This window comes from Myotis yumanensis, unplaced genomic scaffold (genome assembly GCF_028538775.1).
Source record: "Myotis yumanensis isolate MYYU_CA2020_CCGP unplaced genomic scaffold, mMyoYum1.0.hap1 SCAF_27, whole genome shotgun sequence".
Lineage (NCBI taxonomy): Eukaryota > Metazoa > Chordata > Mammalia > Chiroptera > Vespertilionidae > Myotis > Myotis yumanensis.
This window is the reverse complement of record NW_027223778.1, coordinates 719,401-738,271: the sequence shown is the minus strand read 5'-3', so window position 1 is coordinate 738,271 and position 18,871 is coordinate 719,401. Positions and strand designations below refer to the sequence as shown.

Sequence of the window (18,871 nt, the reverse complement as noted above, 5' to 3'; positions counted from 1 at the left end):
AACAAAGTGAATGACCAAACACACTCCGAGGCACCAAGAGCAGACTGATAGTCCTCGTGACCGGGCCTGGGGTGCGGAAGAGGGGGGTGTTCGGGGGTGGATAGAGGAGGCACTGCAACGCTCCCTAAGATGCACCCCCATCACACTTCCCAAATAAAAAATTAATCTGGTCAAAACGCCAACATTGGCCTAGTCTGAAATGCGCTCGTTTAAAATAGAAATCACGCCCTGTGTGTGAAGGGGGGCCAGGTTTACCCCTGGTTTCCACAGGATCTCAGAAAAGATGCACAGGGCACACACCCAGGACTTCTGAGACCAACCTCCGTGCATCCATCTGTGCATTTGTCCGCCGAACCATTCATCCACCCACCCACTCATCTATCCATCCCTCCATCCATGCATCGGTAATCACTCACTTCCAAACCCCAGGCCTCGGACGCCCTCGCCCTACACAACGCCTGGGAGTCCAGACTGGGGAACTCTGTGCCAGGCGCTGAAACCCGCCTGTTTATATACCCGCTCCAGGCATCACTTCCTGTCCCCCCCACCCCCCCGCCCTGTGATTGGTTAGAGACCAGGGTTGATCCATTTTTCATAATCCGATGGGACATGGCTTCCGGGAGAATAACTCCTGCGGCCGCATGGGGCGTGTTTGCCTATGAGCTGCTCAGCATGCGTCTGAAGCGTTTGAAGGACCCAGACACGCAGACCGGGCCCTGGCAGGTGTGGCTCAGTGATACCAGTGCGTGCCTGGGTGCCGAGGGGTCACGGAGGGTCACGGGTTCGGTTCCCTGTTTGGGCACATGCCCTGGTTTTGGGTTCAAGCTCAATAGGTTCAATGTTTCTCTCCCGCCCCACCCCCGCCACCTCTCTTTCTGTCCCTAGAAGTAATTTAAATAGAAAATAATTTATTTTTTAAAAAATAAAAAAGCCCGCCCTAACCTGCTGGGCTCAGTGGACAGAGCATCAGCCTGAGGACTGAAGTGTCCCAGGTTCGATTCTGGTCAAGGGCAGGTACCTTAATTGCGGGCACATGTACCTTGGGAGCCGGTGTGCAGGAGGCAGCTGATCGATGTTTCTCTCTCACGATGTCTCTAGTTCTCTGTCCCTCTCCCTTCCTCTCTGTAAAAAATCAATAAAATATATTTAACATAAATAAATAAATCAAAAAGCCCAGCCTGGTATGCAGGCGATGGAGACCCGGTCGCAGACCAGTAGGATTCCATTTGGCCGGAGCTAGCTGCCATCTCTCCTCCTAAGTCACGCCGTGGGGTCACCGACACCCATGAGAGCCATGGGAAGCTATGAGTTCTGAGCCCTCGGAAGTGGCTGGACCTGTAGGGTGAGGGGGTCCAGGAGTGGGACTGAGGTGGATTCAGGGACCAGGCAAGGGCGGCCCAGGCTGCTCCCACCACTCGCCCGTCAGGTGGGGTGGGGCCTGGTCTTGCCCCTGTTCCAGGCCAAGGGCCTGTTACGGGAGGGGGTGCAGAGGCGGAGGAACTACAGAGCCCCTGGCCAGGCCCCAAGGAGCTGGGACAGAAGGATCACCCCCCACCCCAGCCAGGCCCGCACAGACCTCTGGGAGCACCAGCCGGGCCCCCGGTTACAGCCCAGTCTCCAGAACCACAGCCCCAGCCGGCCTGGTGCTGAGCAGGCCCTTTCCCTGCCTCTGAGAGGGACGTGGGGTGACCTGATCCTGGGGCCCAGCGGATATGCGTATCTCCCACGGGTGGAAATGGGGGAGCCTTCACCTCCATCATCTCTCACCGGGTCCCCGTTCTAGACTCAAGTGCAGGAATGGCTTTGCAGGAGTTGGGTGGGTTCCAAGAAACCTCTCTCCTCCCCCCGCACCCCCGAGGGTGGTGCCCCCTCAGAACCCTGAATGGGGCTGGCACCTCATCAGTGACTTTATTTCTGGGCAGATGCTGGTGAATTGTTTCCAGGCGCTTCTCAGAGCAGGCATCTCCGTCCCGCTCCTGCCTTCCTGGGTCGCAGACCACAGAGCCCACTGCCAGGCCCCTCCTCTGCTTTCAGCTGCCCCTCTGTCCAAGGAGCCCACCCGTGCTCCTCTCCTGGGCCCCTGGACCGCCTCGCTGCCCCCCCATCCCCCATAAGATGTGTGCCCGAGGGAGAGGGGACAGGGACTATGCAGAGGCCCCTTTCACTGGGGCGGGCTTGAGGAGGGGAGATCTGGGTGCCTCCACTTCTCATTGCCCTTTGCGAACTGGGACAAAATTCAAAAGAAAAACACACGCTACTTTGAACTCAGGAATAAGGTCAAGTCCACTCGGAACAGAAACTCCCCCAGCCCCAACCATGGGCAGCTCCGCCCGCGCACTGGCCCCGGCCCCCGCCTCGCGGGAAAGCGGGGTTTGGGGCAGAAACAGCTGGGAAGGACCCGAGGACATTGGGGTACAGGTCTTCTTAGACCAGGGAGGAGCCAGGGGGGGGATGGGCGGCTCCTGGTGGCCAGTCTGGGCTGGAGTAGGCAGCGGGCAGCACCATGGGAGGCGGCTACCCCAGAGGCCAGGGCAGGAAGGGCTCCCCGCCCTCAGGAACAATCATGGTTCCTGAGTTGTCTGTGGAATGAGTTACTGGTTCTTGGCGGTGTGAGAAAGGCCTGCTGTTGCCACCCCCACTGCTTCCATGTGGAGCTCTTCCTCTAGGCCCCCATCCTTCTCCTGTCAGTCACTCACCCCACAGACACCCCTGAGCACCCAGTGTGTGTGCCAGGCTCTGACTCTGGGGGACTCTGAGTCACGTAGAGTAGACAGCACCACTGAACAGACTCTGGAGTGAGGAGAGGAGGCAGTGTAGTGAGTGCTGACGCCTGTAGCTGAGTTCTCCTGGAAACAGACAGCACAGACCCAGGCTGCCTCCACGAGGTATCATGGAATTTGTCTGCAGTGCAACATCACACCAACCACATGCGTATGGGGCCATGAGATAAGTGCACAGGAGACCCAGACGTGCCCAGTGAGTCCTGAGCTTGGCTTCTGCTGGTGTTTCCTGGAAGGGAGAAGCAGTTTTTCACAAGGGTGGAGCAGGCATGCCTAGGGCACCCTGCTTGGGTTCAAATCCCAGCTCAGGACTCATTCCCTGTGTGACCTCGGGACAGTCACCCCCCTCACCCCCCCCCTCCCCGCCCCAGGCCTGTTCCTTTTCTATGAGCAGGTGTGATGGTTAGTACCAACTCTGGCATCTGTCCTGGACAGTGATGTTGACAGTGGAGATCTTACAAGGGAAGCTCTCTCCTGGCTCTTAGACATTTTTGTTTTTGCCTTTTTATTTTTATTTTATTTTATTTTAACTTTTTTGTTGTTGTTGTTATTGTTGGTGCTAAAGCTCACTGGAGGATATATTTTCCATGGATATTTTAGAGAGAGTGGAAAGGAGGCAAAGAGACAGAGAGAAACATCTATTGAAAGAGACACATTGATTGGTTGCCTCCCCCAAGCTCGGGATCAGGGTCAAGGATCCTGCCCCCAACCAGTACATGACCTTGACTGAAATGGGACCCAGGACCTTCATTCAGTCCATTGTGCTCAGTGACCCCAGACCCATAGCTCTCCCCCTGCAGGTGCCAGGACAAGCATCTCAGAAGCACCCACATCTTTCATTCCAGTCTGACTGGGAAGTGGTTACTCAGGAGCAGGAAAGCTGACTCCCCCCGCCCCCCCGCCCCCCCCCCCCCCCCCCCCCCCGCCCGGCATTTTTGGGGAAGTTTCAGACCAATCAATCAACACAAAAGAAATATTTAAAATGTCCATGCCCAAACCGGTTTTGCTCGGTGGATACAGCGTCGGCCTTCGGACTGAAGGGTCCCAGGTTCCACTCCGGTAAAGGGCATAAACCTACCTTTGTTGCGGGCACATCCACAGTAGGGGGTTTTCGGGAGGCAGCTGGTCCATGTTTCTCTCTCATCGATGCTTCTAACTCTCAATCCCTCTCCCTCTCTCTCTGTATAAGATCAATACAAAAATATAAAATTTCCAGAATTAAAACCACAGTTAAGAAGTTTTCATTTGGAAGGCGGGGGGTTGGGGGGTGGTGGTCAGGGAATCAGCTTGGTTAGACATTTTAAAATAAACCAAAGTAAAAATCCAAATGTTAGAAATTCAGGCAAAACTACGCTTAGATGCAAAATCAATGCTTTTAATCTGTTTGTCTGTATTTTGAAAAAAAAAAAAAAGAAAGGGAAAGCTCTCCCTGCCAGGTCAAGTTTTTTTTGGGGAGGGGAGGTGGTGTGTGGAGGCAGTAGGCTTTATTCTTTTGGCAGATCTTGCCTCACCTCCTGGCAGCAGAGGTAGAATTTGTAGGAGAACTTCTGCTGGTAGAGCTTGTCCTCTGCCCAGGCCAGCATCAGCTTTGCCAGTACAGTGGTCTTCCCGACCCCCTGAGCCCCTGTAAGGATCACCGTCCATCTCCTGGGCTCCTTGGGAGCAAAAAGAAACTCCAGGCATTTGCACTCTTTCTGGGTGAGCTCCTTGTCAACGTATCCGTAACAATGCATGACAGTGTCTTGGAACCACACCTTGCTGAATTTCTCCTTGATGTGAGTGCGATAGGTCTTTGTGTGTCTGAGTCCGTGAGCCCAAGAAAATAAGACAAAACACACATGTTTGAGTGAAAACCCCAGTACAGATGTTAGCATTGGCCCTGCCATTTCCCCCTCTCACTGTGTTTTAGCCACCAGAGCTGGTCAACAGTCTGTGTTGTAAAAAAAAAAAAAATGTCACTGTGACTCAGTCATGCTCTTTGCTTATATGTTGTCTACAGCTGCTTTGCCACTACCTGAAACTATTGTAGTATTGTGTGCAACTTTTCAGGTACCACAATAGAAAAGTCAACATAATATCCCAACTGTTATTATAGCAAAATGGCATGCATTCCAATATTTTTTAATCTTCTTGTTTTATTTTAGAGAGAGAGAGGAAGGGAGAGGAAGGAAGAGATAGAAACATCATCAATGATGAGAGAGCATCATTGATTGGCTGCCTCCTGCATGCCCCACCTTGGGAATTGAACCATGACCTCCTGGTTCATAGGTTGATGCTCAACCACTGAGCAGCACCAGCTGGGCTGCATTCCAATATTTAAATGCTCCAATAGGGCTACTGTGAGGATATAATGAAGCTGCTGAGAAAATTGCATTCTATGTGAACATGATCTATACACAAATGCCAATGGTCATCATGGTGATCAGAGATCATGACAAGTGTTACTATTGGGGCTATCATGTTGAAAAATGGTCAAATATTTTTTCAATATAATCCTTACCTCAGAATATGATTGTTGATTTTGAGAGAGAGAGGAAGGGGGCCCAGAGTGAGAGAGAGAGAGAGAGAGAGAGAGAGAAAGGGAGAGAGAGAGAAACATTGATCTGTTGCCTCCCATGCGTGCCCTGACCAGGGATCAAACCCACAATCTTTTGGTGTACTGTATGATGCTTCAACCAACTGAGCCACTCTTGATAGAACAAAATACAATCTTCCCTTTTAAAAAATTGGCCCTTAAGGCTATATTGCATGTAGGTCATAGCTCCTCTGACTTTAACATTTGCTTGTTAAAGATTAAAATGCATCCATACAGGACAGTGACTTAGAAATCTTATTGAATACTGGAATTCCATAGTTGCTTTGGATAAATACACAATGACACCAAGTTAACCTTAGCTCAGTGTGTGATCCACAAAAGATGTTAACTATGATTTTTGCTGAACTATAAAGTTCGTAGTTGTTGTGATACAACTTCACCTTAGAGTTTCTGGCTTGGATGCAAGGATAAATAATCAGTAACCCAGCCCTGGTTGGTGTGAGCAGTGGTTAGAGTGTCAGCCCATGCACTGAAGGGTCTCAGGTTCAATTCCTGGTCAAGGGAACGTATCTGGGTTGCAGATTTGACCCCTGGCCCTGGTCAGGGTGTATGTGAGAGGCAACCAATTGATGTTTCTCTCTCTCCCTTCCATCCCCCTTCCACTCTCTCTAAAAAACAATGGAGCCCTAGCAGATTTGGCTTAGTGGATAGAGTGTTGGACTGGTGACTGAAGGGTCCCAGGTTCGATTCCAGTCGAGGGCACATGTTCGGGTTGTGGGCTCAATTCCCAGTGTGGGTCATGCAGGAGGCAGCTGATCAATGATTCTTTCTCATCTTTGATGTTTCCATCTCTCTCTCCCTCTCTCTTCCTTTCTGAAATCAATACTAATAAAAAAAGCAATGGAAAGAATATCCTCGAGTGAGAATTAAAAATAAATAAATAAAAATAACAAAATTATTGGTAACTCAGATGTGCAATTCAGGCGAAGACATGGTACCCAATCACATTCACCACTGTCTTCTGTGGACAAGGATGACACGATCCCCTAGTACTTGCTGAGTCTGCTGTGGAGCCCATTAGATGGAGATGATAGATGGAGATCATTTATCAAAATTATGTCAGGATCCTTGATATGAGAAGCCTTGTCCCCGTGCACCAACCCCGGACTCCCTCACCTGTACACTCCTTCTTGGCCTTCTGGCAGAGGTCCTCCCGGTTGATCTTCTGGAAGATGGTGAAGGTCACATCCCAGGCTTGTGTTTCCTTATAATGCTCGACCAGCAGGTTTGCCAGGACTTCCCGGGTTGCCTTCTTCACATTAGCCCAGGGGATCTGCTGGAGTCCCAGGTGCAGAGTTTCTTGCTTGAGTTTCTCCTTAAAAATGTTAAACTCGTTACTGCTGAGCTCCTCCAGGTACCACAGAAGGCCAAATTCAGAAAAGAAAGATGATGCCATCTTGGCCCGGACAGAGATCACAGTCTTCAGAGAGAGAGAGAGAGAGAGAGAGAGAGAATTACCAGGAACGAGGACTAACTGAAACCTGTGTAAAATTCAGAGAAGTTTCAAATTATCCACATTATCCTCTGGACCTCATCTCTGTTCTCCTGTTTGTCTCAACAGGTATGAATCTAATTTAAAAAGAAAACTCAGCCCTAAGCTCCAAGTTCTCCCATCCTCATGATGCCTTTTGTGCATGAATGTCTTCCTGTGTATTCGAGACCCCCCACTCTTCCCACTGGTTGTAGGCTGAGCTAATAAGGAATGTACAGGCACACACAGTTCATTTGGTCTACCAGTTTGGAGTAGAAAAAAAGCCAGTTAAGTTGAGTAGGAGGAGCCTGGCTGGGCCAGTGTTGGAGCATGGCACTTTATTTTATTTTTAAAAAAATTTTGAAACCAAGATGGCGGCATAGGTAAACATGGGAGTTTGCTGCCTCGAACAACCACTTCAAAAATACAACTAAAAGACGGAACAGACATCATCCAGAACCACAGGAAAGCTGGCTGAGTGGATGTTCTACAACTAGGAGGAAAGAGAAAAGCATACCGAGGCTCAGAGGAGGCGCAGTGCTGAAGTAAAATACTAAGGTTCGGAGTGCATGTGGAGCGGGCTGGAGGCTGAGGGCGCGGTAGTTTTCAATTGGGAGGGCGTCTCAGGCTCTGAGCTCCAGTTCCGGGCGAGTCTCTAAGGACCCAGACTCATACGGGAGAAGCGGGACTGTCTGGCATCGCTCAGAACCCTAGGGCAGCTTTCTCTCTGTGGGGCTTGCAGCGACTACTGGAACACTGAGAAGCAGAGCCTCTGAGGGCAAGACTGAGAGCAGCCATAATTGCTAACCCCGCCCTGTTGATCCCGTGGGACCCGCCCCGCCCAAGCCCTGCAGGGAGGCTTTTGCTGGATAGCCTCAGGCAAAGGCTGGATTAGCACCTCCCTAGAGATCCAGGAGCCAGGAAGCCCAGAGGTCAGAGTGGGACCATCCAGCTTTAAGCTCCGTGGAACCATAAAAGACATACTCAGGAGGCAGACTCAGTGAGCACCAAAGCCCCATCGAAGCAAGTCTAGCCCCAGAGGGGTGTCTCCAGCACAGAAGTTCTCCCACCACAGACACAGCTGATTCTCACAGCCAACTGACCTGGAGGTCAATTCCTCACAGTGATAACTACAACAATCAAGGCTTAACCACAACAAGACTGTGCACAAAGCCCACAAGGGGGTGCACCAAGAGTGTCTACCTTAGGTAATTGGGACACTTAGCACAGAAAGGCACTCTATCGACACAGCGAAGCATAAAAAAATGCCGAGACAAAGAAACAGGACACAAACGACAGAATTGGAGGAAAGCAAACTGTTGGATATAGAGTTCAAAACCACACTTTTAAGGTCTTTAAAGAACTGTTTAGAAGCCCTCGAAAAGACTGGTAAGACCGCCGATAAATGTAGTGAGATCCTCAAGAAATCTAATGAGACCCTCGATGTTGTGATAAAGGACCAACTAGAAATTAAGCATACACTGACTGAAATAAAGAATATTATACAGACTCCCAACAGCAGACCAGAGGGTCGCAAGGATCAAGTCAAAGATTTGAAATACGAAGAAGCAAAAAACACCCAACCGGAAAAGCAAAATGAAAAAAGAATCCAAAAATATGAAGATAGTGTAAGGAGCCTCTGGGACAGCTTCAAGCGTACCAACATCCGAATTATAGGGGTGCCAGAAGATGAGAGAGAGCAAGATATTGAAAACCTATTTGAAGAAATAATGACAGAAAACTTCCCCTACCTGGTGAAAGGAATAGACTTCCAAGTCCAGGAAGCACAGAGAACCCCAAACAAAAGGAATCCAAAGAGGACCACACCAAGACACATCATAATTAAAATGCCAAGAGCAAAAGACAAAGAGAGAATCCTAAAAGCAGCAAGAGAAAGAAAATCAGTTACCTACAAGGGAGTACCCATACGACTGTCAGCTGATTTCTCAACAGAAACTTTGCAGGCCAGAAGGGAATGGCAAGAAATATTCAAAGTGATGAATACCAAGAACCTACAACCAAGACTACTTTATCCAGCAAAGCTATCATTCAGAAGTGAAGGCCAGATAAAGAGCTTCACAGATAAGAAAAAGCTAAAGGAGTTCATCACCACCAAACCAGTATTATATGAAATGCTGAAAGGTATCCTGTAAGAAGAGGAAGAAGAAGAAAAAGGTAAAGATACAAATTATGAACAACAAATACACATCTATCAACAAGTGAATCTAAAAATCAAGTGAATAAATAATCTGATGAACTGGTGATTGTAATAGAATCAGGGACATAGAAAGGGAATGGACTGACTATTCTTGGGGGGGGGGGGGGGAGAAAGGGGTGTGGGGGTGAGTGAAGAGATTAGACAACAATCGTGCACCTATGGATGAGGACAGTGGGTGGGGAGTGAGGGCAGAGGGTGGAGTTGGAACTGGGTGGAGGGGAGTTATGGTGGGAAAAAAGAGTAACTAATGTAATAATCTGAACAATAAAGATTTAATTTAAAAAATAAAATAAAAAAATAAAAATAAATTAAAAAAAAAAAGAAAATACAGAAGGGAGTGAGTTTCCACAATGAAAAAAAAAAAAAAAAAAAAAAAATTTTAAGCACTGTTCATGACCTGTTGGCTGTGCTGTGGCTAACGGGTTCCAGTCCAGTGCTACAGCAGCCCCACTGCCACCCTCGGACCACCTGATGGTGGCTCTCAGTGTCAGGTCCTGAACACAAGCATGGGGGGAAAATAATTTTTTTTATCCTCACCTGAGATTTTTGAGAGAGAGAGCAAGAGGGAGAGAGAGAGAGAGAGAGAGAGAGAGAGAGAGAGAGAGATCCATGTGAGAAAGAAATAAAGTGCCATGCTCCAACACTGGCTCAGCCAGGCTCCTCCTACTCCACTTAACTGGCTTTTTTTTTTCTACTCTAATAAGAAACATCAATCAATTGCCTCCAGCACATCCTCAACTGGGATGGATGGAACCCAAAATCTAGGTGTGTGCCCTAACTGGGAATCAAACCCATCACCTTTTGGTACATGAAACAATGCTCCAACAAACTGAACCCTCTGGCCAGGGCTATTCAATATTTTTGAAAATTGATCTTAGAAAGAGAGAGAGAGAGATCTCAATTTGTTGTTCCACTTATTTATGTTTCACTGGTTGATTCTTGTATGTGCCCTGACAGGGGATAGAACCGGCAACCTTGGGGTATTGGGACAATGCTCTAACCAACTGAGCTACTGGGCCAGGGCCGAGCTATGGTACTGGAATATAGCGTTCCAATAGAGGGTGAACACCATCATGGCAGGAGTCTTTCAACCGAAATTTCTCATGTTAAAGAGTCAAAATCCAGGGCCATGGTTAAGGTCACAAGGACTGCTGTCTGGGTGGTCAAGAAAGGAGGCAGGACAAAGGGGGAGACGGCAAAGACTTGGAGTGACAAAGCAGATAAAAGAGAGACTGCAGGGTAGTCTCTTCGCTGACTCACCACTCCAGGTCTTCCTGGAGGGTCCTTAATGAGTGGCGGCTGGGACTGGGAAGAAATAGGTTATGGAGCCATATGATTGGCCAATGAATTGCTCTCCTTCCATTGGCTCAAGGGTGATGACCAGGCCTAAGAATAGGTGAAACAAATTCTTTTTTTTTAAATGTCCCCACGTTGGGTGTGGTCTAGCTCTTTGTTCCTGGTTTCCTACCGGGGTAGATATTTCAAACCAAGATTCTGATTGTGGAGTCCCAAGGCTTCTGTTTGTGAGAAAGTTCCTTCTGGTCTCTCCAAACTGGCTAATTTAGGCAACAGGGGTGACTCTCTTCTCAGTGGTTCTCAACCTTCTGGCCCTTTAAATACAGTTTCTCATGTTGTGACTCAACCATAAAATTATTTGCTACTGTTATGAATCATAATATAAATATCTGATATGCAGGATGGTCTTAGGTGACCCCGTGAAAGGGTCGTTCGACCGCCAAAGGGGTCGAGAACCATAGATTCTAAATGATTATGAAATTCGTCTAAATGATTGACTCTTTCCCACCTCTGAAGCTCCATGAGAATGTTATTGTGCCAGGGCCATTCTTCTGTCACACAGAAAAGGCACACAATGATTCTGAGTATGTACAGCAGGACTCACCTCATGTGTTTCACATGCTTCAGGCGTGGTTTTCTTTCTTTAAAAATGTTTTACATTTATTGTTGGAGAGAGAGAGAGAGAGAGAGAGAGAGGCATTTTAGAGCGCATGTCAAAGATTTGATGATGGAAGGAGACTAGACTTGGGACGGTGAGCACACAATGCAAAATACAGACGATGTACACCTGAAACCTATATAATCGTATTAACCAACCTCACCTCAAAACGTTTAAGTTTAAGAAGAAAGACATTATTAGATCCTTTGCTGGCTCTGCCTACCCAGCCCCAGCTGCATGCCCTCTCCACACTCAATATTTGCCAAATGAAGTGAATTTTATGTTAATTATCCTCCCCTCCTTGACTTTATATTTTCCCCACTGATAAATGTTCCCCTAAGAGATATATTTAGTTTTCCCTGATTTGAATTTTATAATGAAAAGATCCTTTCTAAGACGTTTTTTCCTGCTTACTGTTTGTTCTTGGGGTGTAGAAGAGTTAAATTTGTGTGTGCAACCATTTATTTTTTTTCTGCCTTACAGTACAACATGTATAAATATATCACAGTTTATCCATTCTGCTTCTTTCTTTCAGATCCATCATCTCGTCCCACTGAACTGGCTATACTTTGAGAATTACGTTGAAGTAGGATTAGTGACAGAGGGCATGACTGTCTTGTATCTTAAAGGGTATTCCTTCATCATTTAAAAATGTTTTTTTTCATTGATTTCAGAGAGGAAAGGAGAGGGAGGGAAGGAGAGAGAATTATTTTTCCACTTGTTTATTCATTTTTCCCTAGCTTTTAAAAAAAATATACAACAGTAGCAATGAGGGAATTTGTGGTCTCTACCCTGGGACCCTGGGCTGTGTCCTGAGGGCACTGGGAAAAAGGAAAGTGACTAGTTACCGGGACATTCACTACTCCAAAGACATGTGATCCTAGACTCTAGGACCTAGAGGCATAGAAAGATAGTAGGCTCAGATGCCAGTAAGTTCAAAGGTGATCTCTCTCAGGGGAGATACCTGGCCTAGGGCGTGACTGCCCACTCACTATACACTGCTTTCTACTTTAAAAAGTTTGTTTTTTAAATTCAGAACATCCTGGGTGGTCACTTGAGGTGTCTGAGTTTGCAAGGCCAGGCCTTTCATTTTATCCTATTGCATTTCATTTCATTTCATTTTATTCACCGATGTGTCCCCCAATAAATTCAATTCCGAAAAAATAATAATAACTGAAAGGAAACAGAGAAAATGATTCCTCCGTTGTTGCCCCATGAATACTCGCTGCATTTAGGTCTTCAGAGTCGTGACACGCCCCCCCCCACCCCCACCCCCACACCCCCACCTGTTGAGATTTTAAAGGTCCCGGGCCCACAAAAAGTGTTCTGGGTACATCCTCTCAGTCCTCTGTCAGGCCCCACCCCCCAAAAAACTTTTCCAGTCCCCCTTCCGCTTCCAGGCCTTGTGTGTGCGCGCTCGAGCAGGCACGCACGCATGGGGCCTTTCTGGGAAAACCCCAGGTGGTGGAGCTCCGGCCCGCGCCCCACAGGGTCCCACTGGAGAGGTGGGCGCAGGGAGGAGATCGGCCACCCTTGCCCCCTGCCCCCCTCCTCCCCCCAAACACACACACAGCTGGCAGCCTGGCTCCCGCCCGGGCCCAGCCCGCCTGGCCCATGGCCCCAAGCCGCCCCACTGACATTCTCGCTAGTATTCGCGCGCCACCTGGCGGCCGTTTTTATGTGGTCTTTCCCTTGGTGCGGCGTGGCTGTCTGGCTAGGCCCTGGAATTCAGTTCATTCTGGAAAGCTCTTGCTACTCAGGTGCCACTGTGTGTGATTGTGAGTGTGAGTGTGTGTGTGTGTGTGTGTGTGTGTGTGTGTGGCGGGGGGAGGCGGTGGAGGGGAAGGGGAGAGGGAGGGACCCCTAGAGAAACTCCCCTGTCTTCCTGTTTCTTAAAGGAAGGGCGCTAGTCAGAGCCACTACAGATCCTTTGCGTTTTCTGGTCAATGGACTGGCCTGGCCCGCATACCCCCATGTCCTGTCCTGCCAGACTTTCTTGCAGAAATACCTCCACCCGAAGAGTTCTTCACCTTTGTTTTAAAAAAGAGAAAGAAAGAAATAAAGTAAGAAAGAAAATGACATCAACAAAGGAGCAAACGGACCCCAGGCCCTCCCCATCCCCTGCAAGCCCCCAGCCAACAAACAGAACTCCAGCTGCTCTCCTCCTACCGCATGCCCTTACCAGAGTCGCTCACTGTCTTAGAAATACGTTGGGGGCCCGCTCAGGGAATGACTCCTGTCCGTTCCCCCCCCCGCCCCCCCCCCCCCCCCCGCCCACCTCTGGCACAATTCGCTTTGACAGGCACGCGGCTTGCAGTAAAAAAATTAATGAGCAATGTCATAGAAGCAACAATCTTGATAGGACCTTTCAAAGGTGAAGATGTCCTCATTCCTCACATTCCTATGATTCCAACGGATATGTCATTTCAATTTGAGATATTGCAATTCCCAATTCGATTGGCGTTTGCAATCACCATCAACAAAGCTCAGGGCCAATCTTTAGAATTGTGCAGTTTAGATCTAGACGTGGATTGCTTCTCACACGGACAATGAGATGTTGCATGTTCTAGAGACGGCAAACCAGACAATCTCTATATCTGCACAGACAATGGAACAACACAAAATGTTGCATACCCACAGGCATTGTGAAATTAAGCGTATTAGAAACGTGTGCTTTCTCTTTTCTTTCTTTTCCATTTAACCAGACTGAGCCACAGCAATGCGTGGCTGGGTACAGCATATATATATATATATATAATTCTCTTAGCCTGTTTGGTTCAGTGCATTGAGCAGTGGCCAGCCTGTGGACCAAAGGGTCCCAGGTCCGATTCCAGCCAAGGTCATGGACCTTGGTGGCAGGTTCTTTGGGCCCTTGCCCTGGTCGCAGGCAACCAATTGACGTGTTTCTCTCACATCGATGTTTCCCTCTGTCTTGCCCTGTCTCCTCCACTCTCCCCAAAAATCAATGGAAAAATATCCTCGGGTGAGGATTGACAGCAACAAATGTGTGTGTGTGTGTGTGTGTGTGTGTGTGTGTTATTGATTTTAGGAAAGGAGGGAGAAAGGGAAGGAGAGAGAGTGTGTGTGAGAGAGAGAGAGAGAGAGAGAGAAAGAGAAATACCTATCAGTTGCCTCCAATACCTACTCCAGTTGGGAAATGAACCTGAAATCTGGGCATGTGCCCCAACCTGGAAATTAATTGATGACCTTTCAATGCATGAGATGATGCTCAACCAACTGAGCCACACCAGCCAGGGCTCTGTTGCTTCCTGTATGTGCCCTGATTGGGGATCCAAACCACAAACAGTGGCATAAGGGAAGGTGCTCTCGCCAACTGAGCCACCTGTCCAGGGCCAAATTGATTGATTTTGTACATTTCATGGACAAGGCCTCATCCAGATTTACCTCACTTCAAACACACATACTACAGTGTGCTCCCGCTCCGCCCCAACACTTTCTTGTCATTCATAAGGAGAGTCACGCTAAAATCCACAACCACATGACATTGTACGAATGTTCCCCACACCCACCTGCTTGCTCTCTTTGGGCTTTCTTGTGAATATATATATATACATAGGCAGTGGCAGATGTGGTCAAGGTTAGCGTTTATTGCCTCTATGGCTTCCTGACTTTGTCGCTTTGTTTGTATGCCTTAGAAATGCCAAGTCCCTATGTTGAAAATAATAGATTTGGGGTGGTGGGGGGTAGTGGAAGGGGGGAACACAAAAGAAAGCCAAAGAGAAAGAAACCGGGGCAGGGGGGTTGGGGGGGGAGGAAAATTGTTACAGAAAGAGGCTTTATACTTTCGGCGCTGTATTCAGGTGATGTTTTATTGAGTTGTACACTTGAAAAACTTGCATGTATGTTTGCGTGTGTGTGTGTGTGTGTATGTGTGTTTGTGTGTGTGTGTGGTATGTGGTGTGTGTGTGTGTGTGTGTGTGTGTGTGGTGTGTGTGGTGAGTGTGTGTGTGTGTGTGTGGTGTGCGGTGTGTGTGTGTTTTCTTGGAGTTCCATACCATAAACCTGAGAAACACTCAAACCTGTAAATAATTTCTGTGATGAGTTTATTTGAACCAGACTGTCGGCAATTGCCGGGAAGCAGAATCTCAAGGAATTAAAAATCTATTCCTTTCACGGCAGGGAGGAGACCTTTCCAAGGCCTAGATAACAAAGTTCGGAGGCCAGACAAGGGGTGAAGGATAAACTTAAGTTATCACATAGGAGTTTAAAATCACCCTGTCTCTGCATAGATACACAGCACAGCAAAGCCCAAAGTCCACAAGCATGTCTTTGACCTATTTTTATAAATCACCATCCAAGGATGAGACTTGTAAGTGGTTTCAAACACTGTTCTACACTCTTTCCTGCTGTTGACCAGTGGGTTTCCATGAAATCCAGTGATGGTAGATGAGGGAGGTGGGAGAAAGCAAAGGGGCGGAGGCTCCGGGTTGGTAAACTGTAAAATGATAGTGAGCGGTCAAAAATTAACATGACAACAGTGACAATGAGGGAATTTGTGGTCTCTGCCCTGGGACTCTGGGCTGTGCCCCAAGGGCACTGGAAAAAAGGGAAGTGACTAGTTACCTCTTGTCATTCACCAGTACAAAGATATGTGACCGGCCCTAACCGGTTTTGCTCATCTGGTGCCCGCACAGGAACAGCTCTGGTGCTGTGCGGGAAGTGAAGGACCTGCGTGCCTCCGGAGGGGCTCGATCCGAGGCCGATTCGGGCCCCGCCATGGCCGACAAAATCCACATGTCACTGGATGACATTAGGCTGGACCGGAGCCAGCGGGGCGGTCATGGCCGGGGCGCGGCTGCGGCAGGGATGGGGGCAAGGACCTAGGCCAGACCGAGGCCGGGCTGCCTCCCAGAGAGGCCGGGGTTGTGGAGCGCAGGCCGTCGCACCAGAGAGCAGGGGCAGCGGGCCGTTCTGGAACCGGGCGACCCTCGGCCAAGGCAGGAACCGGCCGGCGCCCTACAGCAGGTGGAGACAGCTTCCCGACGAGTGGCAACACCGCAGCTTCCGCTGGGCCTTCGGCAGGGGCGCCGGCCTGATGACCGGGGGGAAGCTGCTGCTGTCCAACCTGGACTTCGGAGTGTCCGACGCGGACATCCAGCAGCTGTTTGCGGAGTTCGGCCCTCTGAAGAAGGCCGGTGTCCATTACGACCACTCTGGCCGTAGCCTGGGAACAGCCCACGTGCACTTTGAAAGGAAGGCAGACGCCCTGGAAGCCAGGAAACAGTACAACGGGGTCCCTTTGGATTGCCGTCCCTTCAACATCAGATCCTCATCTCACAGATAGACACGCAGCCCAGGCCGGTACAGAGTGTCAACAGAGGCTGGGTGACTACAAACCGAGGATCTGGAGGCTTCGGTGGCAGCACTCGGAGGGGTGCCTGCGGAGGCAACGGGAGCACAGGCAGGCACACTGGCCGCAATTCAAAGTGACAGATCTCAGCGGAGGAGTTGGACTCCCAGTTGGACGCTTACAAATCGATGAGGGACACCAAAAATTTGGACGCCCAGCTGGACACTTACATCGATATGAGGGGTCCCGAGCAGTTGGACGCCCAGAAGGACGCTGAAAACGCGGTGAGGTGCCCAACAGATGGTAGAAAAGCAAGAAGTGGAAGCTACTCTCTCAGCCAAGTCCAAGGACTCTGAGTAAATCAGCAAAAGAAACTTTCATTTAGCAGAAACTCACTTATTTCGTCAAATGGAAAGACTTACTTACAGGAGCCTGGAAGGGACCTGATGTACTTTTAACCTGGGGGAGAGGAGATGCTTGTATATTTCCACAGGATGCAGACTCACCTGTGTGGATTCCAGACTGTCTAATCCGACCTTATGTCACACCACCCTCCGTCTCTGCCTCATCCTCCTCCTCCCCGGTATTATCTATATCGGCCGACCCAGAGGGCACAGCTGACTCCTCCCTAGACACTGACACCACCATCAAGCACCGCCCTGATGGACCCTTTGATGCAGCCCTTCAACTCACTGACGCTTCTGGAAGCCCACCACCAATGATGCTGCCCGTAGCCAGATCAACAAGGACAACCAAACCCCCGACTTGAGGACAGCTGAAATCCCTTGACTGAAGAGGCCAGCAACCTTCTACAGGAACAAGGCTCCTTGTGTACTCCATCCACTATGTTTATAGCTATGCTTGTTGTCATTACTTGCCAGTCTTCTTCTGAGTCTTAAACAGCCCAATCTGAGAGGTGGCCACTGATTTGCATGCGCTATCATTGAAAAAATAAAAAAGGGGGAATTTGCCGGGAGCCAGTCCATCCTTGCTGCTTGACACAGTCGCTGCAGGAAAGAAACATCTGCACAGCATATGTTTCAATGGACCTGGCATATATAGCATACTGTTCTTAATATGTTTGCTCCCTTTAGCGCCATGTGTTTTAACCAAGGTCACCTCTCCGAGAAAGGTTGTTTCCCCAGGTGGGGATCTTTCCCTGAGGTTAGGGAGGGGATACGACCCCTTAATTAGTGCCAGGCGGGTAGTTAAGATACATAATCTTTACTCCCTGGAATGGAGATAAGAAACGCCCTAACCTTTGTAATAGAAATTGACAGGATTAAAATCGGCTGGTATAAATACGGGTGTAACAAGACAATAAACATCAGAACCTCATCAGCTCCTCATCAGAACCTCATCAGCTCCTCATCAGCTCCTCATCAGCTCCTCATCAGCTCCTCATCAGATCCTCATCAGATCCTCATCAGATCTTCATCAGAACTTCATCAGATCCTCATCAGCTCCTCATCAGCTCCTGGTCAGATCCTAACCAGAACCTAGCCAGAGAACATGGCAAAAGATCCTGGACAGAACCTGGCTACAGAACTTCACTGGAGAACCTAGACAGAACATGGCAAAAGAACCTGGATAGAACCTGGCTAAAGAACCTGGTGACTGAACCTGGCTAAAGAACCTGGTGACTGAACCTGGCAAAAGAATCTGGAGAACCCTGGCTGGAGAACCTAGCAAGAGAACCTGGACAAAGAACCTGGCTAGAGAGAACCTCCCTATGCTGATCAACTGAACGCTGACCCCATGCCATTCCCTCATCGCCGACTCCGTCCACACCTTTGGGGATCCCTGGACCCGTTGGGGTTGGACCCCAACAGTGAGGGGCACTGAGCAGTTGGACGCCCAGCTGGATAATTACAAAGCGATGAGGGGCACCAAGCAGTTGGATGCCCAGCTGGACAATTACAAAGCGATGAGGGGCACCAAGCAGTTGGATGCCCAGCTGGACAATTACAAAGCGATGAGGGGCACCAAGTAGTTGGACCCCAAGTAGGAAGCTTACAACTCAATGAGGGATACCAAAAAGATGGACGCCCAGCTGGACGCTTACAGCGGGATGAGGGACACCCCTGAGTTGGACACCCTACTGGACACTTACAACGCTATGAGGGACACTGAGGATTTGGAAGGCCAGATGGACGGCGTGGAGATGGACGCCCTGCTGGATGATTACGACGCGGTGATGGACACCAGCTAAAGCACCAGCAAGTCAGTGTGTGTGAGGATGGCCAGGGACCTGTGGCCAATGATGGAGTTTTTTCTTCTGTTTTGAAATAGGATTTAAAACTCATGTAAAGATTTTTCGTTAACTTTTATTTTATTAAATATTTCTGAAAAAGACCTGTTTTGTACCGAGTCATTTTGGGGATACATTTTACTGGTTGCTCTTTTCACCATGGCCATAATCAAGAGAAAGGGGTGTAGGAAAAACAAACAAACCAAAAAACCAGTTCTGAGTAGTTGGGCCCCCGAGGTGAGCCTTGAAGCCTAGTGCGCAGGCCTGGGTGGAGCAGCCGCAGGTGCAGA

General features: G+C 49.0%; 1 pseudogene; it reads left to right on the top strand.

The window, feature by feature from the left end:
* Window positions 1-15,756: 15,756 nt before the first annotated feature.
* LOC139000716 (aly/REF export factor 2-like) lies at window positions 15,757-18,323 on the top strand (annotated as a pseudogene).
* The last annotated feature ends 548 nt before the right edge of the window (window positions 18,324-18,871 follow it).